Below are 23994 nucleotides of genomic sequence, written 5' to 3'. Positions count from 1 at the left end.
GTGCAACCAATTCTAGTTGTCTACTTCTCTATTTATAAGTATCAATTATGAAGGTTTAAGGATATTTATGAATAACTTTATTAGCTTGTAACTTGTGTGACAAAAATATATCATGACAAGAAAAATCATTAAAATAAGTAATATTTATTTTTTTGTATACTTAAATTGTGTTTACCTCACTATACATCTGATCCGTTACGTTTGTTGTAGCCTAATATTATAATACAAAAGGTATATTTTTATTATTGCATAGCCATAATAACATTTATAGCATGGGCATTATTTATAGCAAAGCCTATTATTAGACGGACTGAAAAATGTAATTTCTGTCTGTCCATACGATACTTCGAGAGCGATCTCACCTATAGACTTGAAATCTTTCATGAAGATTAATTTATATATAAGAAACAACGAATTAGATAATAGTACCACGAGGTTTGGCAAAGCGTTAGAGACACTTTTTCTTTGATTTTATGGGGAACCATTATGACAGGAAGGAATTCTCAGAACATTTATAGAGAAACTCAGTACCATCATATTACATTTTTACACATTCCAAGCCAAACCATAGTAAAACATGAAGCCAAAGACACGTAGTCTGGGATACTCCTGCATTCATTTATATAAACATTAACATACAAGTGGAAATATCTATTTATACACAACTAGGCGTTTCCCGTGGCTTCGCACACTTTGTAAGCTTTGCCCGTATGTGAGGTCTAAAACTCAAGCTTTAAATTCAAATAGAAGTTAATTTAAAAACAAATATACATCATACCTTAGTCTTCAAATAGAATTTGGCTGTTTAATAGACGCAAATGTTTGAAATTGCAGTCAATAATGTGCAGGTGTTTGAACACTTTAGAAGCACGGCGCTCACTGCGACCGGTACGGCTCTCTCCGGCCTACCTCCGCCCGGCGCCCACTGCTACCGGCCCAGCCCGGCCCGGCCTATCCGGCCTCGGTCGGCTCTTGGGGCGACAGTGCAAGTGCCGAGGTAGCAGTGGGCGCCGTGCTTAACTTTAGCGGCGATGCTTGAAGGCGAGTTACATCAATGGGCATAGCATTGAAACATTTTGCTTGAAAAATACCTTGGCATACACATTTTCTTAATGAACGGTGAAATATAATATGAAGTTGTATATATTATATTTCAAGTTGTATATGTATATATATATATATATCCTATATATATATTATATATATATATATATATATATATATATATATATAAAATATAAATTTTTACTACACGCCATTTAAATTTATTTGTATATGTAATGATCATGATTGTAATTATGATATATTGTAATATGTATAAATTTTTACTACACACCATTTAAATTAGTTAGTATATGTAATAATCATGTATTGTTAATTAAAAGGGGGGAAGGGAAATAACCTGATTATATACCATTACAATAAAAAGTTTTAGTATGTTTCGAAAACAATTTGCATGTATATATTGTACCTAAGTTATCTAAACAAATTTACCCGTAAGTATTCAAATACAAAATTTTTTTATTTTCTTTCCCAAAGTAAATTAAACATATAGCAAACTATTTTTTATTATTAATTGTACGTATATTAGGCAATGAATGTTTGTTGTTGGACAACAACAGATAATAATACAGATATTTTAAAGTAAATAATAGAATTGAAATTAATTTAAAGCCCTAATAATCCAACGGGAGAATCCAGATAGCTTTTATAACTCTAATTAAATGTTATGTAAATGCAATGATTAACTTAAAGTTCTCGGTTAAAATTCCACGTTAATGCTACTTCTGAAGGATAAATATTTCCAGCACAATTATCTAAACATCTTATGTTTTCATAAAAGTTAACCAAGGATGAAATGCTACGCGTTCTGTTACAAAATAATGATTAAACGTATTTTCTTTCAATCGATCTTTTGGACGTAAGATTTCTCCAGACAGTCTGTATGATACTTGCACTGTAACTAATAATGGTCCTTTCGGCTCAGCCGAAAGAAATACGTTGATATTTTTACACGTGAAGTTTTACATACTCATAATCTTGGAAGCAGATACATAATCTAAATGTTATATCAGGAATTTTTAATTCTTATTAGGTTGAAACGGCTGCCGTATTGAAACGAAATGGTGTACCAAACTGGCCAACAACCTTAGCCAATTTATTCTATGATCAATGTATAATACCAGTTTTTGATCTTGTTTGCGCTTTTTATGAATAGTTATCGTTACCAGAAGCACGGTTATATTGTATACAAATTGTACCTAAAATTGAAGTGAATATCTTGAAAGCCAGTGCGAATCACTGATCTGAAATGTCTTGGTTGGCTAAATAGAGAAGGAATCAAAGGACGAGATGCTTTGAAATTCATTGACTGAAGCTTTTAATTTGTTTGCTGAGTCTTTAGAACGGAGCCTTCTGTAGTCCAAAAAGACACTAATGACCAAGCTGACACTGTGCCCAGGGGAACGTATAGGAGAGTTGGACACACTCACCAAAGACTTCCAAGGTTAAGATTAACCCTCGGTTATCAAACGTCTAAGATTTTAGGAAACTTTAATGAAATAAAGTGTAACATTGTGGAAAGTAAGCAATATGTTATGGTTTTAAACATATTTATCGCACGATAGTGCGTAACATAACAGAAAAGATTTTGTTGCGTTTTATTTGACTTATTAAAATAAAAACATGTAAATGACAAATATTTATTTATACTAAATAGTAAAAAATACATTCTTATATTGTAATGCAATAGATCCTGAAATAACAAATACTCCATTTTAATGGAAATAAATCTTGAAATATTTTAAACGCTCACCAGTTGTGAGAAACAATCACTTCTTGAACTGGATATTACAATATAAAAACTTCTCCATACACAGAATAACACACATCAAGACTATTTCAACATTTTTTGTAGATTTGTACGTGATCGTTTCCATCTAATATATAGACAATTGATGAAAGGGTATAAGGTCATTTGTGTTGGTTCTGTTATAAGTTACAAACATTTCAATGAATGTATCTTCTTCAAAATTCAGTTTATTATAGTCGTAAGCAGCTTGAAAAGATTATAGGTAGGAAACCAAGAAGCCTTTAATAACCTCTATGGCACTGACATACCTATTACTCTCTTGCATATCCTGCTTATGTTAGAAGCCTTAAATATAAATATAACAGTACAGTATCAATAAATGCATAATTATAACCTTAGCATTACTTTTGAGATACAAGTATTATTGTTAGACTGATATATACATTTATTTTTAACAATGTAGATAGAAGTTTTAATATTATATACAACCAAATTTGAATATTAATTATATTTCTCTGTATATTTTAAACAATTTAAACAATTATTGTGTTGTGAAACAATATTATTATAAATACAGTAAGTTCGAATTATAAAATAATAAGTATAGGACCATATAATTAATTTAAAAATTTTAGTTTTATAACTGTTATACCAGTGTAAGGCATATGACTCGTCCGAGATGTATAGCGCCTGAACCAAGAAAGAATAGCTTAACATTCTTCATAGAAAACCTCCATTACTGTATTTTGCATAAAAGTATCTTGGAAAATAATGTTTAGGAAAAAAATATCTTAAAATGGCAATATAGTGGGCGAGGGGTAGAAGTATTTTTTGAAGATTTTGAAAAGTAAAGGTACGTGGAGTCGTATCTCATTTTACAGATCTCTATTCACTGAGAATTAGAAAATAATTTACTTCGTTTCTTGAAAACAGGTTGATCCAAAGTATCAAAGTTGTATCATTTCTCAGTTTAAATTACTTTTACCTCATTAAAAGGTTTATTAAATAAAAATGTTTATCTAAGGTTACCAAAGACTCTCTCTAAAAATATTTCGTCTCATTAAATATATTTTTAGAGTTTAGAGTATTGAACCAAAAAATAGAAATAGCAAAGTATGAATTTTATTAAAACTATCAATGGCTCTCTCAAAAACTAAATTTTTGCATTCAGAGTTTGGCTTTAACTTGTATGGGTGAGAAATGGCACCCAACTACTAATTTTCACGACGAATTGTTGTATTGTATATACTATGCTGTTGAGATCTCTTTCATGACAGCATAGTAGGTTTTATAAACTGTAAGAAATTAAGTTATATAATTAACAAATTACGCTTTAATTAAGAGCATTGATATTAAAAAATGTCTAATATAAACTTCTTGAATAGTTAAAACTATATGATTCTTAATGGGAATAAATATTTAAAGGTAGTGTAAGAAGTTTAGGGCCATCTATCACTACGTATGTTGTAGAGTGTAAATAGTTGTATAATAGTTAATTATGATAATTAATTACTTCACTCGAATATAATCAACAAATCAGTCTTGGTGATATGAAAATATCTTCAAGTACTTGGGATTTGCTCTCAAAAAACTTAAGTATACTTATTCCTTGATTTAACCTGTTTTGCCTTAACAAAACCTTAACACAAATTTTAAATGTAAACTTCTTTTCACAAAAGTTTTTACATACATTATTATATTTAGGAAGACTAATTGATTTGTCTTATTTAAAACTGTACTACTGAAATACTGTACTATTGTATTGTATAGGAAAATATTGGCATACAAGTGTTCCTTACTAATACTGTATATATCGTCATCAAAGCTGATTGATATATTCATTATGTGATTGGAGATATTTTGTGATTGGACTATACCAAGAAAAAAACATTTTGTTTGAACGCTCAAGGGACGTTTCAAAATTTCTTACAAAAGTGTAACTCTATCTATATATATATATAAATCTATATAAATGTTTATGAAGTATATCAATTGTAGAGAGATACAGAATCTGGGATCATGATAATTTGTTGGATATAGAGTAGAATTTACATTTTATGCATATGTGGAAATAACAGATCACATTAGCAGTAATTCTCTGCATATTTAAATCGTGTCGAAACGTTTAGTACAACCAAATAACTAAGGAAAATCGCTTTTAGTTTTTATAATAGGTTTTATCATAGTAACGGCAAGGCATTTGGTAATATTTATATCAATATAAATTGCTTATATTTTCCTAATGTCAAATATCAGAGCGACCTTAAAGATGCTTAACAATACAGAAATGAGTACAAGCTGTATTTTATATGAAATATTTCCGGTAAGCCTCGTTCTTTCACCAATTGACATTACATTCAAAATTAAATTTTATGAAATTAAAATATTACGTTGAGATTTTGTGCGGACAGTTAGACTACGCCAATTCTCACCCACTCCGTGTGGAGGGACAAACACTATAATCGAAATTGACGTTACCTATATAGAAATAAATTAACAAGCAAAATATCAAATTCATAACTCAATTAATCTCGAGACATCAACTAGGGTCACACAGGCTACGCTAATGTTGACCAAATATATGCATGTACAATATATCGATCTTTTCATTTCTAGAAGTATTCTAAGGAGAGTTAGCTTACGCTGAAGCTCAGAAAATAACACAAAGTAACACACAAGTAACACTATAATCATAATCAATGTTGTCAATATAGAAATGTAGTTATATGAAAAACTGCAGTATGCAAGACCACAGTTCAAGGCATGATTATAACGTTTTAGCCATTATAGTGGTTATATAGACCACTATAGACCTTTTACTGTCAAATTCTTTCAGATATGCCTAACAACATAACATTTCTATTTTAGTATGAGTGAAGAGATTAGATTCAATGAGAATGTGCCGTAAAATTCATTCATGTTGAAGTAAGCAGTCGCGAATATAGAAGAGGTTTCTTCTTACAAAGCTTATTTACTGGTATTCTGTAAGAACACGGCTGTGCTACCTATTGGTGTTACACAGCGTGTGTAGTTCTCATCTTTATCCGTTATTAATTAAATTGCAAAAGTGTACTTCTATTTTACCATTAAAACTGACTTAGTAATAGTATTAAACAATTTATAGTTTTTTTAAATCGATGTAAAATACAAATTCATTGGTATACATAGTTTAGTCAACGCCTAATTTACAGCTCAGATTAAAACTAGTTTAGTTTTTCGTATAAAATTTACCCCCAAGAAAAAGGTCAGTATTTTGAGCAAATACATTCCTACAATAAAACGTACGTTTCTTTAAATTTAAGTTTAGGGTGATAGTTAAATTTATTTAAGTTATTATATTGGAATTTAAAAATAACGTTGCATTCTGTTGTTACATATTATAACAGATAGCTCAACAAAGAGTCTCACATAGTTTTAATCTTCAGTATTTCAGTTGATATGGGTACTAAAGTTTTTATTTTATTGCTCAATATACCGAATTATTTTAGTAAAACACTTCAAAATATTACACTTTCCCTATAGTCGCTCTAAAATTGATTTTACTGCAAATGACTTGATTATCATTACTAAAGTAAGGACCAAGAACTTAATTAAAGGTGCTGCAATCAAGACCTCCCTTCGTAACTCGAGACAAAGCTATTGCGAAACGGAGAGCGCCTTTCATAATTGAGATCTTTGTGTATAGTTACAGTGTGTTATTGTTAAATACATATGTTCACATTATGTAGCTAAAATGTATGACCATGCAAAAATTACTTTTAAAACAATCGGGCTGCAATTATTGCCAATAAAAAACCTTATGGAATTAGAGATCTATATTGGGATTTCGGAAATTCGCATTGATAGAAACGTGACAGAAAAATAAAACAGACTTTATTTTAATATATACATATATATATATATATATATATATATATATATATATATATATATATATATATATATAGGGTAGATGAGGTAACTTAACTTCACTTATGTGATTTTTCATGGCTGAATTAAAGATTTATAGAATATATTATGATAGTTGTGTAACAGCAGTATTTTTAAAGTCACTACCTACATGATCGGAAATGCATGGACAAGTGGAGTACAAAAATAGTAGGATGCAGATAACTTGAAAGTAATAGATCACCATCATGGTCTACGAATAGTTTTATTTCTTCAGATTATAACAAATAACCATAATAAAACGTTAATTTAGGAATTTGATTTACATAACAAAGACTAATGGCATAAGCCAGTCATCGCGAACGACGTAATATGATTATGTCAGTATCAAAAATTAACTTCTAGATAAGTATATATATATATATATATATATATATATATATATATATATATATATAATGACTAGTTTTATTATATGTAGATGATTTAGTGGTAAGAAAAGTTAACTAAGAATATGGTTCACAAACTTCTAGACCTTATAAAATAAGTTTTAAAATGCACTAATTAGTATTTATAAAACTCAAATAGCATATTATCTCTAAAATTATTATATAATAATGATAAACTAATAAATAGGAGATCCAGCAATAAAAAAATTAAAGGGCAGTAGGGGTCATTTAAGTATTCTTGAAATTATGTAAGAAAAATTAAAACATAAATTTCAGGGCCGTAATAAGAATTTTCAGTCTAAATATGTTTTCTTAGTAATACACAATGATATATTTCAATATATACAAATGATTTTATGTAAAAATGTGTTACAATCACAAATAAAGCGTATATAGTATCTTATTAAATTGATTTGTATTGTAATAGTATTGCATGATTACTTCCAGCTTAAATACAGTCATCTGAAAAGTAACAATACAGCGACGATGTATTTTGAAAATGTCAATCTGATAAATGGTTACAAGGTGGGACGCTTTCAGGACGGCATATCAATTTGTTATTCCTGAAATATTAATTTGTTTGAAACGTAAACGTCCATAAATCATGATTTGTCAGCCTCATCATTCCAATTTTATGCCAATATCTGCACGAAAATGTGAACTGCCCTATTTTTTTACTTCGAAAATAAAATACATGTAACGGAATACCACTAATAAGCTAAACAATAGGAAACCAGTTGTACATCAAAGATCTTTCATACATATTTATAAATGTATGAAAGATCTTATGGTGGAAAGGTCATATATCTGATAAACACGTTTACTTTGTTATCAGATTACCTGTTAATTTAACATATGCTAATAGTGAAGTATATAAGTCACATAAAACAACTCACGTAGTTGGTTAAATAAAATGTACTTAAAAGTGTCATATTACAATTTTCACTTTTTGCTAATATTTTTTCATAACAAATGAGGTTCAAAATAATGAGGTAAATGCTGATATACAGGACCTAAATTAAATTTATATCTCATGACGCTTTAAATGTATTGAAACGAATTCAAACTAAGTGAATTCTAATTTACCTGCTAATCCATTCAAAGGTTTTCGTATTATAAATTTAAATTTATTGTTTAAGAAGACAATTATTTTTATAGTAACTGAAACTATTGCACAGTAAATAATAGAAAAAATGAGAATAAATTACAGAACATATGGCACTGCGTTTACAATACAAATAAATAAGCGCTCACAAACTTAAATACTAAGAAAAGTATTTGATTACGTAGTTAAAGTTCAAAAAATATAAAGTTTACGTGTAATACTGTATTACGTGATGTCCTTGCTTCAAAGAAATGTATTTAAACTTATAATTTACATAAACTTATTAGCAAAGTTTGAAACTATACGAAACTCTCTTGTGTATATATTTTACATTCATGAAAACGATTTTCTTGTGTTAAGCAACAATGAGTTACTTATGAGTTTGAGATATTTTCTATATCCTATGCAAAAACATGCAAAGCTCATTTTAGTACACAAAATAAAGCATTGATATTTCTAACTTTATTTCTATTATAGCAGTCCTTCAAAGTTTAACAAATGATGATTTTTAATATTGAAAATGACTTAAAATAGAGTAAATATATTTATATAATTTGTTTAACTAACAAAAAATGCTGAAAATTAAATTCCAAAATGTTTTTAAAGAGTTTGTAGTTGAAAAGAAGTTTATTTGACAGAATAGGTAGATTATTGATCATTTAGGTGCGTTATTGTTCTTAGGTGTTGAGGAGGTTCTTAAGGCTGGTGGGAACGAGGCGGGGACATCAATTCAGGGAGGTTCCTCTCGCGGATCTGCAGAACGAGCTACTCCTACCAGATCTCCTAGCCAGACGAAAGGCTGCAGATGTCCTGTTCCTTGCCAAATTGCTGAATGGTCTGCTGGATTGTCCTTCTCTCCTCGCACAAGTGGATATCCGCATTCCTTCAGCTACTCGGTCGCGTGATCTGTTCGGCAGGCGTCACTCTCGGCGTGATTATGACTTCCATGGTTCCCTCGCCCGAATAATGAGGCTGGGAAATAACTTCTGCCACCTTGTCGATCTTTTTCACGACAGTGCTTCGACCATCCGGGGAAGAGTGCTGGCATCCCTCCGCGGTCCTGAGTAGAAACACAATTTCTAATCTTTACATGTTATAGTAATTTATTTCATTGTTATGCTTGTTACCCCTCATATTGATTGTTGTCTTACTGAATAGTTTACTGTTTTGTTGTTATGTATTGTGCTATTTGTTGTTACTGTTACTTGTATTATTAATTGTTATATGAAAAATTTATGTAGTTGTTTTGTTAGATTGTCACTGTCAACTTTATTGTTATTTAACTCATTGTTTCTTTCTGTCAGTTGATATTTAAATATACTACCCGCTTGTACTTTGGCTTGTTTGCCGTTGGAATGTAATAAAATAAAATAAATAAATAAAATATTGTAATGAAAGAATTTCTACTGAATTACTTTGAAATACTCTTTCTTGGTTAAATGAAGAGTCAAATGCAAACAATGTATATTTAAAATAATAATTATAGAGTTAAATAAAGGATTGTTTGAGTAGTATGGCAAATTATAATTAGTAGTCTGCAAAGTGTAAAACCCCTGAAACCATATTCAAATAAAACGTAAATTATATGGGGAAGAATCCTTATACTTACTGTTTTACTTAATGTATTCTTTATTATACGTGTACCTGTTATGTTTATTTTAGCTATATATACCATTAGTTTTTATGTTTTTCGATAAGTTAACTTGGATCAACCTTCTTAAAAGAACATATGAAAATCGGTATTTATGAAATATGTTTTACTTTAAATGATTAAGTCTAAAGACTATCTGACAAAAAAAAGGATTGGCTGTGTTGGCAACTAGGTATTTATCGCCAACTCACTGTAGTATACAATAAAAATGTGCATGATGGTTTCGTGGAGCAGGTTTAATTCAATAATATATGAGATGATTCTGTTATATTATTAGCTCCAAAATGTAGGATTGTCTTTAAAACTATGAAAATATATCTAAATCCATTTTGAAATATATAATATATATATTGTTGACACGTGAGTCGGCATCAAGCTATGTTCAGTGTGTAATATAATTAACCCTTAACTACTATAGTAGGATTCCTAACTGAACCCCAAAGGTTTTGGTATTTAAAAATCATAAAGATCCTTTATATTTCAAATCATTTTAAATTCCAATTTTATCATGTACCTTAACACATGAATAAATGCAAAATAATAGCTTACATTTTATAAATTTAGTGATATTTAAAATGAGTATTATTTTTTAATATAAACTTTTGTAAAAATATTTATAACTTAAGTATATCTCTTATGGTTCTTTAGTACTCCAAGCTTCTATATTTAAACTACACACTATAAAAAGTAACATGACGGATAATTAATATTACGTGTATTTCTGTGATAGATGATATACCATTTAATTCAATTTTACTGTGCTCTTTGGTTTTATTTGAAGTTGGAACATACCAATTCAGTGCAATCGAAACTAAAAAGGTTGAAGTTTTCTTAGCATAATAAATTATATTCCTTCAACTTCCTTTATCTCCTGATATAATTAGAATGATTTTCCTTCATAATGAAGCTTGCTAGAAACTATTAAGAATAAACATAAATGTAACATAACTACCATTATGGAGTTAAAACCTCTGTATTTTTTAGTTTTTAAAGTACAACTCTTACCATATCGTGGTATTCTACGATGATACATCATCACTTTCAAGACCCAGACATGTTATGGTTTCGTAAATACTAACCAACCACGAAATGACACTAGTGCGAATTAGGAGCTATTAAACAATTAAACAGTACTATTACAAATATAATATAAATATTTAAAATATTAAGAAGCAATATTTTTAACTTGGCAATTTTGTAACAATTGAATAACACTGTTGCCAGATATTATAAGAAGCAGACACTTCTAGAAAATCTGATCGTAACTCCTGCTATACTGTAAACTAGGATCAAACATAGTGTGCTTCTGTTTTGTTGTGTTTCTCAGCTCTTGTCAATTTGTGCTCATTCTTCTTGTTTTATGCTGTGATGTTGTGTATTACCTGTTTGCTGAACAATTTGGTTGTTATTTATAATAATATTATTTATTGTTAGCATTATTCCAAGCAATATCCATTTCAAATAGGCGGAGGTAATGAAATGATATTTTAAAATCAGTAGTACTACTATTTCAATTTAATTTTGAAAAAATAATTTTCTTAAATAATGTATGTGGGATATTGTCATGAAAACGAATTTGCTTCTTCCTTATGTGACATTGGACTCAAATACGAAATTATGAAAAGAAAACACTCCACCCTCTTGGACGAACCAAAGAAAAGTTGAACTTACAATTACTCAGCAGCGTAGTAAAATATTCCCCATTAAAATATCTAAATAAATATATGTGAATAATGAACTTATATTAAGTTATGTAAGAATATATCTATTCCTAGGTGTTCTTTTTAGAGTGACATTTACACATGTCCGAACTTAAAAGACCACGAAGCTGAAAACCATTTGAAAACATTTAGTATTAAATAATAAATGGAAGCTCGTGTAAATATAGATCTCATGTCATTACTCATAATCACTCCAAACCTTCCAAAATCTGGGACCTTCTATGTAAAAAGTCTAGGCCTAAATATCGTCTTCAAACTGTCTATTTAGTTACATTTACTATCTTTTTGTTTATAAATTCTTCTATATTCTAAAAGTATTTATTTACATTACCATTAATAACAAAAATCTTCTAATAAGTCATAATCTATCTGAATACTAATATAAATAATTTTATACGTATCGAGTAATATAGAGCGAGTGTATTAGCCATCTTTATTTAAATATATATGAGTGATTGACCTAGTTGATGTTTGATTCAATAGTATTTGCTCATAAAGACAGTCCTAGGTTCAGCGAGGTATAGTAAAATAGTATGCACACACACCATTTTTACCAGTTTATCTCAGTAACATATATCCCATATAGGATGTAGAGGTTAATAAGCTACAAGAAACGAAGGTGATGAAGTCCCACTAAGTTTTAAATATTTTACTACAAATAATTAGAAATTATTCGCAATATGTTCACCCATTATGCAAATACTGTACTCCATTCAGGCTTTTTTTAATGATTCCCAAGCATATTTGACAGTTAATGAAGTTCTTGTTTGATAATGACGACAACATATTCCAATGCTAGTTCATAAACACTTATATAAATATAGTTAAATTAAAGAGTAATCAATATTACTCTTTCATATAGTAAAAAAAATTTAACTATGCTTCACTGAAGCCAGGCTGGTAGATTCAGTTGGAACCAATTCTGTATTAAAAAGGTACAAATCATAAGCCTGATGAGACTCCTATCAAATTCTAGTTGCACCTTTCAAATTGTTATTCTACATTGGATTGCGAATGAAATTAATTACTAAATATAACATACAAAAACTTAGTAATTGAAAGTGATTAAAAATATAGAGATAAACATATTTTTTATTGACCCTCATCGATTTAAAATAGAGTATGGTTTTACAATTATTTTAGGATACATCGTGAATCCTGGAGGGTAAAATACATAAATGCAAGCAATTTAAAAAGAGGTGTGTTTTTTGTATAAAAACTAATAAATCTATACCGTATGGCAAAGTTATTATTTAGCATATATGACATACAAACGTATTTATTAACAACAGTTCGAAGAAAACTAAAACGAAAGGTCTGCAAAAACTGAAAACCTGGAACACGATGTGATGGTACACTTGTAGAAGTAGTTTTAAGAGAAATGGTTTTGATCTCTATACGAATGAACAACAGTTTCCTAAGTGTTCCTGAACTGGGTCCCGATCATCCGTATACTGCCTTTTTCTTTGCCATCCTATTTTAATCTAATTCGTCTGTGAGTTTTATATGATTTTTTCAGATAAAAACATCTTCATATTTTACATTACAAAATCTGATACATTTAGATATCCGTATCGCTCCAGGTTAGACTTTTCTATTATTAGTTTACTAGTAGAATTTGTAGTTCTGCAGTAAAATATTTGCACTTGTTTTATTTCATATAAGGGTACCACTAAGGGTTTAAGCCTCTTTGTTAATTAGTGGTTTGGGGCTGTCATTGATATGAAAGTTAAAAACACTTGAAACCCAAAGCAGTGCATTTCAAGAACCAGTCGTGTCAAACCTATTAATGGCATAACAGCGAGGCTGCAATTTTCTACGATTAAACTTGACTAGAATCAAGTTTCAAGCTTTTCCCCTTCTTAACATACCATTGCTTATTGTTGCTAACCTGACAACTTATATAGAGAACCGTTGATATCAGAGGAACTTCTGGATATTTTTATGAGCTGCAGTTAAACGTACGCAGTGCAAAATACACAACATCGATGTCCTTTTGAAAAGGATTTAAGAATTACAAGAAAATGTTTATTCAAAGTCAGAATGCTTTAGGTTAGTGACTGTAAACTGAAGTTAGAATGTTATAGATTACGTTGTGAAATTGTTTTTCATGATGTTGTAAAAGCTACTTGTTCTGAAATGCCATGACACATACACCGAGGCTATTTATGGGTACCTTACTGTTTTCGAGAGTTAAATATCAATATGTTAACCTGAAATGCTGTTGATATCAAGACAAAGATCATATAAAACTCAAAATGTTGCAGCATCTTTTGACAAAAGCTACGGTTCCTTCAAATTTGTCTTCAATACTGGAAGATACTCGTACTTTGCGGTGATTACGTTTAATTTTGCTGAGTTTAAAGTTTAATCCATCTTATATTTCATGGTTTATTTTCATAGTATATTGAAGGAATTCAGCTATCGGACATAATAAGATTGCTCGTATAAAAAGTATTATGGAGATTTTGAGTTTCAATGAACAATCAAACCCCTCGAACGCAGATTATTTTTGTGATGGTTTTCTGGCTCATTTATTGATACAGAGAAAAACAAGAGAAACATTCCAGTAAGCATTATTTGGTAGAATACTAACTGAGTAGTCCAGTTTCAAAACTCGTTATCTGCACCAATGAAAATTTTCCAGAAAGTGCAAAAAACTGTGGTTAGGTTATTTGACAAGATGAAAACTTGAAATAAACAATAAAAATCAACACAAAAATAACCTTACTTAAACCCAAAGTTTACAAAAATATCACCTTTAACATCCTGGAAATATAAAAAAAAACATTTTCAATATAACAGCGTTTGCAGTAGTATATTGTTCTTAACGACTTCTGCAGCATTTTCCAACATAACGATTTTTGTTTCAGCTATTTTTTAAATGTATTTTATACATAAAATTTGACTCTGGACTTAATTTATTGTTTGAACACGGTAAATATTTATAGTTGTAAATAAGTGCATCCATTTTAGTACAAAGTATAAAATTTATATTTCTTATATTACAATGAAAAATCTATAAACATACAAGATAAAACAGGACCCTTGTTTTTTTAATGAAAAAATATACCATAATTTGATAAAAAGTCATAATCTAAACATTTTACATATTGAATTGTTTAAATAACAAGAACTTCTTCATCATCCAATATATCCCCAGTGTCAGAGTCCTCAACAGTCTCTTCGTTTGGTTGGGATACCTCCTCTAACTCAAGTTGTTGGTGGAAAACATCCTTAAAAAACCTCAAATCTGGATTAATAATATAAGAATAAGTTCTAAAATACAGCCCTTTACATTTTCCAGTACACGAAATAACGTCTCTACATATTTTCCATCGAATTAAAATATAATTGTAAGATATTTATTCACCTGTTTCGAGTTTGGATACAGCACACCTCCATGACACTATATTTGTGTTTGTAAACAGCCTCCATTTTCAACCACATTATTTATTTGAGAAAGTTATCTATTTCTTAAAATAGAGTTATTTGCGTAAACTCTAATGATTAATTATATTAAAATTATATCAATACTAAAATAACTGTATACTATTTCGAAACTTTTTTTGTGTTAAGTTTCTAAGAGGATATAGAAAAAACAACTTGATTTATCCTTGTCTTAAAAAAACATGGAGAAAATAAGGTATACTTACTGCTTTTGAATAAAGCCAGACAGAGAAAAGTCTATTCTCCTCAATAGAGACTTGCCAATTTCTCCGAAGGAAACAAATGGTGCATTCGAACATGTTTCGAATACTAAACAAGTGACTCAGTTGTGTTTCGAGTAGTGCAATATTATCGTCCGAAAACAGTAGATATGTAGTTTTAAATGGTGAAGAGTAATTTAATATTGTAATCAAAACGTTGGTAGCACCTTTTGCAAAGTTTTTTTCAAACTCAATACAGTTTAACTTTCGTATTTAATGACTAAAACTTGAAAAGATTAATTAAGCCACTGCAAAAGCTCCAAGAGATCTCAAAGTAATATTTTTAATATTAAATTATGTATTAAAATGTGTGTGTGTGTGTGTGTATATATATATATATATATATATATATATATATATATATACGATATGTATACATACAAAATTGATATGCACTTTATCATTCAAAAACTATTATTTTACCTATAGCGGGTATTACCTAGTGTTTTAATGCAGCGATTGGGAAACACTTCAAATACATAATACAATTTTTTTGTACTAGACTAATTAACTAATGTGTCAGGCCCAGGTTAGGTTTTCCTGTTAACTATTTCTTGGTTCTTCTATTTTTCACAAATACCAATAGTATTTATGAAGTTATAAAATTTGATTAACCATATTGTACAGGAAATAATAAAAGCAAAAACTACACATACTGCAGATCTTAACTTTAACTTTACGATGTTTGCAGATAACATAACCAGCTTTACGGGCGAAGCTTCTGTCGGTCATATAAAGGAACTTATATGACCAACGTCATAGACCATCCTCTGCTGTGATACTAATAGTTTGATGTCTCAGTCTGGCGAGGTTACTAGAAACACACACACTACAAAGTAAAATATACTTGTTTAGATATTTATTGCATGAAGCAAGATAGTAAATAGTAACATGTAAACGTAATGTAGACTCGTATTCAAAGGATAATATGATTATGATACTAAAATTGTCAATAGTATTAATGTAATGTAGTTTTACGACAAAAATAATATTTTCAATCCCAAGTGTTCTTCAAAGCATAAACCATACTTTACAAGACAACCTTGGTAAACCTACTAAATATCTTATATATACATGTATATTGTATAATTACAAAAATTTACAAGAAATTAGGAAATGTATAATTTATTTAAGTTAATAAAGTAACATCGTTTTATTTTCTTTTTAAATGCTTTCTTATCACTTTCTTTACTAGTGTAAGACAAGATACTGTAATCATGTGGTTTAAATTAAGAAACAGTCTACCTTTCCAACTCAAGACTCACTCGTGGCAGATAGAACAACCTATCTTGTGGTGTACTTCACTCATTCACATGATTTCTCTGAATTATATAACAATTGGTTGAAATAAAATATACTTTGTATCAAGATTACATTATGTACAATCGAAGCAGATTGAATAATGCAATTCTCTTTAACAGTATTTGAGCAATTCTGCTAAATACACTAATGCGTACAAACTTAGTTATAAATTATTCTTAGAGCTCTTTTCTGAGCCTTGTAATCCTATTCGTAATTTCCAAAATGAAAATATTACAAAAGATGGTAGAGACTAATGAAATAATGGACAATCACAGATCGGACCTGCATGCCTCCAATTTTGCAGCTTCAGTTAAGACGATTTTCAACCTGTATATTCTAAATAAATTTAAATCGGGTGACAACACTTGTAGATGTATCCGCTTTAAATTATAAATTTTATACATAAAATGGATTTCCAGTATTTTTTTACACTAATACATACTAGGAAGTTCAAATGTTTCTCCATTCTAACAAGAAGCCGAATTGCTAAGTTTCAAAACAGAGACGGGATTGAGTTCAAGGGCTTGATCTTCCGACCGTTGTTTAACAATCTCCAATTCAGTGTTGACATGTTTATTTACTGATGGAAAATTAGCAGGTGTATAACACAAGCTGTGAGTCGTTAGTATATTAATTATTTAAACAGTACATTAAACGCTCCCTAATATCAGTGGTGTATATAGAATCGGTCCCAATCAACTGATCTGTGATATACGATGATAAAATATTTATATTATTATAATTACAACACTTAATGGTACAAAAAACGAAATCGTACACCGTGAAATCGTTCGTACTTATTTATAAATCAAGGTGAATGTAAAATTTTACAAGTCTATAAAGTCTATAACAAGTGAAATCAATCTCGAATATAATTCGTACACACACACACACACACACACACACACACACACACACACACACACACACACACACACACACACACACACACACACACACACACAGAAAGAAGTAGCATTTATTCAAGTTGTTCGAATGACAAGCTTCAATAACGTAACATAAACACAAATAATACTGTTATGTTCAAACGGATATTTTTCAGCTTACCACTATGTTTTCTATTGTTATAATGGATATCAACCCGTCAGAAGATATTATTTGTTCCATTCTAGTAGTTTTTTTAGAACGTTCATATGCAGAAAAACAGACAGGAATGGAATACTTTTAGCCCCTCGATGCTTTGTTAGTGCTCAGCCAATTATACCAACACCTTGCAATAATTTTACTTTTATAAATCGAAGCTCTTCAGGCAAGCAAAGAGAAAAAAATCACAACAAAATAGATCAAAGTAAAATAATATATTTTGATAACAATATGTATTTTAGATGTAGGGTTGTACGTTATATATATTATCAATCAATCAATCAATTCATTTATTGCCAAAAACATAACATGCATAGGCATTCGTCAAGAAAATTATAATATCCCAACTTAAAGTATACACTACTGACAGATCAAACACAACAAGACCAAATCAATATAACAGGAGTGATCTACAATTTATTATCCTCAACGTATTCCCGGACACTGTAATATTCTCTCGAAATAAGAAATTTTTTTAGACGATTTTGAAATTCCCTATCGTCCACAACAATTTTCAAGCAGGATGGCAAAGAGTTAAAAAGGCGGATGCAGGATAAAGACTTTGTTTTTCAAAAAAAGATGTTTTATGGCAGGGTAGGATTAGGTTGTTTCTTTTTCTTAAGGAGTAATTATGGGCTGGATTAACGTTGACTGAAAAAAGGTGGGGGATACTTTTTGTAAAAAGAAAGACACTGAAGGATATAAATGGATGGGAACGTAAGGATATTATTACTGCGAAAGAAACCTCTACAAGACTGGGAACGACTCAACTTGAAAATAATCCTTATAGCTCTTTTCTGGAGACGAAAAAACATATTCAGTTTTTTTACTCTCATATCCCCATATAGAGACTCCATAGCAAAGGTAAGGATAAAAACAGCCATAGTAAGTAAGCAAAGAATTTGCTCACTAGCAAAAACAGGATAGTCTATACATCAAAAATATGCAGCTGCTTAGTTTTTTCGTGACATTATCAATGTGACTAAAAAAGTTTAGCTGATCATCCAAAACCATTCCAAGATAATTAACATTCAAAAAGGACACATTTCTGACTATCCAATCATAATGTTTTGAGATTCAATCAACGTTTTAGCAGACTTTCTAATTCCAAAATCAAGAAAATTAGTTTTAGATGTATTTACAAACAGAGAGTTTTCACCCAACCACTGCAGCAAATTACTGGCCTGAACAAAGGTTTGGATTTCAAGCTCGGCTCGATTGCAACCAGAGATGACCAAGGAGGTATCATCAGCAAACAAAAACAACTTTGAACCTTTCACGCTTCGATGTATGTCATTTATGAATAGTAAAAATAATAATAAAGGACCAAGTACAGAGCCTTGGGGAACTCCAGTGCGTACTTCTCGCTCCTCAGAAAATTGTTTTCTCAAGGACCCTGTATCATCAATAAAAGGAATTTCAAACAATCTGTCTACGGTTCAGGAGATAAGAAGCAATCCAATCAAAAGCTTTCCCTCTAACACCCAAGTTTTCAAGTTTTTTGAGCAACAACCCGTGATCCACAACGTTGAAAGCCTTCGTAAGATCCAAAAATAGGCCAAACACGTGATTCCTGTTATCCAATGAGTTTGATACCTCAGTTAGAACACTAAAAATTGCATTGACTGTAGACAACCCCTCACGAAAGCCAAATTGATGGTCATGTAAAATTCCATTGACAGACAGGTAATTGGTCCTGGTTAGCACAAGCCTTTCAAGAACTTTTGAAAATGTAGAAAGGATCGAAATGGGGCGGTAATTGCTAAGTTCGTTTGGACTTCCTTTTTTCTTAAATATAGGTTTTACAATTGAGAGCTGCAAGTGTGATGGGAAAATTTCCCAGATTCAAATGACGAGTTCGCAATCTGTGCAAGAGGGATCAGCCAATATATCTATACAGCTCAACAAAATCCTGGATGAAACTCCATCAGATCCTGATGAATTGCTTGTTTTCAGGACTTCACGACTGAGACGATTTCATTCTTATCAGTTGGAGCAAAAATATAGAGGAACGCATACTCGAAGAAAGACAATGATTTTGGAGGTAACAAAATGAAGACCTTCAGAGTTCTCACAAACTCTGGCTTATTTCTGCAAAATGGATGTTGAATTTCTCTGAAATCATCATAGGATTGTTCATCAGATCGCCATTTCTCGTCATTAAGCGTAATATGTGTGAAGGCCTTAGCTTTCTTATCAGGAATGAGATCCTTAACCATTCCAAGCAGCTCGCTGTTTATTCTGAGCCTCCGCTGTTGTAGGTCAATAATTTTTTTCGCTTTGGCGGAATGGATGCGATTCCTAAACTCCTTCTTGGTTTGAATAAAAGAAACTCTCAAAGGATGAGAAGAGTCAAGATGCGTAGACAGCGAGTAGAGAAACAAAAGGCGATTATGAAGTTTTTTTAGATCTTCGTCCAAAGGAATCCTCATCTGAGTGCCCCATGTACCGAATTTAATCTTTTTTGTAGGAAAAAACACAATCAATATGAAATGACAAAATTGCAAGAAATAAGTCAAACATTTCATCAACATCAGCGGCTCCAAAAAGCTCATGCCTTGATTCACCCTCCAGAAGACTCCTCAAGACCCGAATGCCGTCCGGGGTGAAGCACCGCTTGAATGTAAATTTAATAATATTGTGGGTTGAAGGAACAAATGAGGCAATGTCTCCAATTTGCGCATGATGATCGGAAATTCCAGTAATTAGAACCTGAGGTGAAAACATATTCTTTGGAATATTGCTAATATGTTGTCAATGAGTGAACTGGAACCATTAAATTCTCGAGTGGAAAGTGTCTATTGTGCTCACCAAGCCGAACGAAACTCATCAGATCGATACAAATTTTAGATGACTGACTAATGGTGGAAAAATCTATATTGAAATCACCAGACAAAACAATCCATCTGTCAAGATGGATACAGGTTTCCAAGCAATGCTGAATCGATAGAAAAAAGTCATTTATTTCAGAAATGCTCTGATTAGGTGGTCTATAAACACATATCAAATTAAATACTATTTGCTTCAGACTCAACTCTAACACTACACAACTCACAAACACACCTCAATCGAGAACTCAGACATATCAATTTCATAAAACTTAAGTAGTTCCTTAACTAAAATACAAACGCCTCCTCTTTTTAAGGTAGATAGAACGACAGTACCCCGAAGCAATACAGTAGCCAGGCATGCTGAAAGAGTCTAGGTCCGCTTTATTAAAAAAATGCTCAGAGATACAAAGCAAATCTGGGGAGTACAGATCAAGTAAAACTTCAATTGAGGCATTTTTGCCTTGGCACCCTGCACATTTTGATGGATAACTCGGAGACTTCGTAATAGAGGCCTGCTCACCAAAGAACAATTACCATTCAGTAAAACACTATCCACTCTCGGCAAACAGGCCTCAAAAAACAGTCATTCTTAAGAGGATAGGTGTCTTTCGGCACTGTATCCGACATAACTGGGAGTGATTCGGACATATAGTTATATGAGAGATCTCGGTTAATTAAGACAGGAATAGGGAGAGGTTTGGGAGCTACAATCAACAGGCATCATGTTAAAAAGGAGACTAGCTATCCTCCTCTTCCCTGAAATGTTAAGATGGAGGCCAAATTTGGTGTAAAGTTGAGGCTTCAATACTGAGCTGGAGTGACAGGAAATGGGCATGAACAAACTGTGAAACGATATGAAAAATTGTCATATTAATCTTAGAAATCAAACTATTTAGATCAGGCCTATCCCGTCTATAAGGAAGGCCAACTACAATCACGTTTGTGTTGCTAGTCGATGTCAATAATCTGGTAAATGAGTTCAATAAATCTTCAATACTACAGTGTCCAGAGTTTACATCATTGGTCCCACCAAACATTATCAAATAATCATTTTTTACATAAATCACTAGATACATCATCTATATCATGTACAACATGATCCAACTTAGCACCAGGTCTGACAAAAATAAGTACATCAGAACCACTATTACATTTTTCTTGTAACAAGTTACTTAGCAGTTTACCATGACTGTCGGTTAACAACCTAATTTTCCTTCTTGTAAGTCTTACAGAAACAGAAGGAGAGATATTTTCCCTCATCGCAATATTCTGGGGTTAAGGTTAACACTTCCGTACTGATTACATTTGTTCCACCATTAGCACACTTGTTTGACCTAGAAGTCTTGTGTCGTGCTTGTGTCTCTTAAGGTGACTAGGAGAGTTGTGCAATCTTATTGGACTACCAGAATCTCCACTTACTCTTGGAGTTACCCCTACCACCTCACAAGGAGGTTCAGATTCGTCAAGGGAAGAGAGGATGGAGTAAGGATTATTGTGCTCAAAAGAGACATCAAGAGAGGTACAGGGGTGAATTTTACTGGAAGTTTGGACAGTTTACCCAACCTAACTCATCTGACTGCTCCCCTCCAGCCTCCAGGGAAGCTGGTTTAAGCTGTACTTTCATGAGTTCAGGTTGATCAGTTTGGGGACACTATCAAGCTACCTGAAGAACAAACCTCACTTAAATCAGAATTTACATGCAATATCACATCAGAGTACCAATCAAGAAACGGTATCTGCAACATCTTATTACAGTAAGCTTCATTCACCAATTTAGCATACATCAAGACATTCAAGCCACACTCATAGTTGTTGTTTTGTGTAGCACAATCCACCTCAACAAGAGTAAGTCCAGCATTAAGTCTTTCGATCAAAATGTTTCGCACTTAAGAATTGTGTTTGCCAAGCGAATCAAAATGGAATGCCTGCTTTACAAACAAGTCTACGAATAGTAAACTCCAGTGATCACCAGAATCACTTTTAATTTTATCAAGGTTATTGCCTACACAAAAAAACGCATATTTTGAGTTATAAAATGATAATTCCTCTAGAATTGGCAAAACATCACTAGAATCACCCAACTTAACAAATTGCGTAACAAATGGACCGAAAAAAAGAGTTTCCGAATCTTTACTCGTCTGTTTGTTCAGCAAAGGATTCGAAATAGGAATCGATAATTTTATCTTCTAGCCACCTACTGTTATACCAAGATTTTTCCTCTGCATCTCGCAACTGAGCTGCCAATTTACTTTGAACAGATATTAAATTCGACATTTTGCCTCTGATGCCGCTCAATTTGATTTTCAAGATTCGAGATAAAAACTCTCCTTCTCAGATAGTAACTTTTGTACAGTAATACTTTGGCTTTCCATCAAACTAAATTTCATCCTGAAGTTTTACTAATACTAGATTTCAGGCAACTATTTTCATGAGCTAAAAGAGTCTTTTTCTTCATTAACTACATCCTGTGCCGTTATCGACTCATTGAAGTCCGAGAATCTTCGAGTTTTTTCATCCTGATATTTGGACTCAAGTTGGGCTGTCTCACGCTGGCAGGTGTCAAGCGATGTTTTGGAGGCTGGAGCCCTCGAGTCAACGGCATCACTCAGAGAAGTTATCAACCGTGCAACAGTTGATTCCAAATCGTCCAGTTCAATCTCAGGGTAATTAACTTTTAGTTCATTTAAAACCATGTAGAAATCAGTAAACAAAGTCTCAGATACATCATCAAGATTCATGCATCATTAGAATGCAAGGTTAGATTCGGTGAGAAAAACATTTCCAGTTCTTAGGCTGGTAATTTGTTTTCATGTTTGCATATATGCTTAGTCAGTTGGGATTCTATATTAAGAAGAGTTCTGATTCATGGCTCTAAAAATGTATAAAACGTGTTAATTTATGTAGTTTATTAATGTTATTTCCTTTGTGCATGAACATAATAACATGTAATGTATTGTAAAACTCTTTGATAATTTTGATATGCCCGCAACAGATAAAAAAAATAGATTAACTTGCCAATGTTATATCCCCACTCCCAGCCCTGAAGCCAGTCAGCCAAATAGGTGCGCCTCCTAGTCAAATACCCACTAGTCAAATACAAATTTTCATAAAAAAACTCCATTTCTTTTAAAAACCCCAATTTTCTACGGATATTCTGATAACTTAGAGTACTCAATCACCGCTTATTAAAAGCTCCTTTGTTAAAGCATACTAAATTATAAAACAATTCTGCTTTGTGAAACGTCTTTCCACATATCAATGTTATATTCCAATCCGTATGTTTGTCGTTTTTTTGTACAACCAAAAATTACTAAAATGTATTTATATAAATTTAACCATTAACCTGGTTTTCTGTCCGCGCGATATCTTAAAGAAAAAATTACGTAAAAGCTTCATTAAAATATGCGAAACACAGAGTGTG

This window comes from Homalodisca vitripennis, chromosome 1, assembly GCF_021130785.1.
Source record: "Homalodisca vitripennis isolate AUS2020 chromosome 1, UT_GWSS_2.1, whole genome shotgun sequence".
NCBI classification, from domain to species: domain Eukaryota; kingdom Metazoa; phylum Arthropoda; class Insecta; order Hemiptera; family Cicadellidae; genus Homalodisca; species Homalodisca vitripennis.
The sequence above is the reverse complement of the archived record's forward strand: the minus strand, read 5'-3'. Positions refer to the sequence as shown.